We start from the raw sequence: 318 nt of genomic DNA, 5'->3' as shown, positions 1-318 counted from the left end.
CTAGATATTACTCTAAGGATGACATTGAATTGAACTAAATAGCCGTGTGACTCCTACTTAGCCGTAAGGCATATACCTTGGCCGTAAGGCATATACCTTGGCCATGAGGCATTGTTTGAAAGTTTAAATGTTTAAAACTCTAAATCTCGTTTTAAATCTTAAAAAGCCTTGAAACCTTAATCTTAAAACCGAATCCTACTAGTGTTTAAATCAGAAACCCTAGGATTGATTAAGGATTTCTTGCATACATATGAATCTGAATATGGATTGCATTCATACTGTTCAAATAAGAATCGACCAGCATGTAGTTTATACAAT

This window comes from Brassica oleracea, chromosome C2 (genome assembly GCF_000695525.1).
Source record: "Brassica oleracea var. oleracea cultivar TO1000 chromosome C2, BOL, whole genome shotgun sequence".
Taxonomy (NCBI): Eukaryota; Viridiplantae; Streptophyta; class Magnoliopsida; order Brassicales; family Brassicaceae; genus Brassica; species Brassica oleracea.
Note: the sequence above shows the minus strand (reverse complement) of the source record.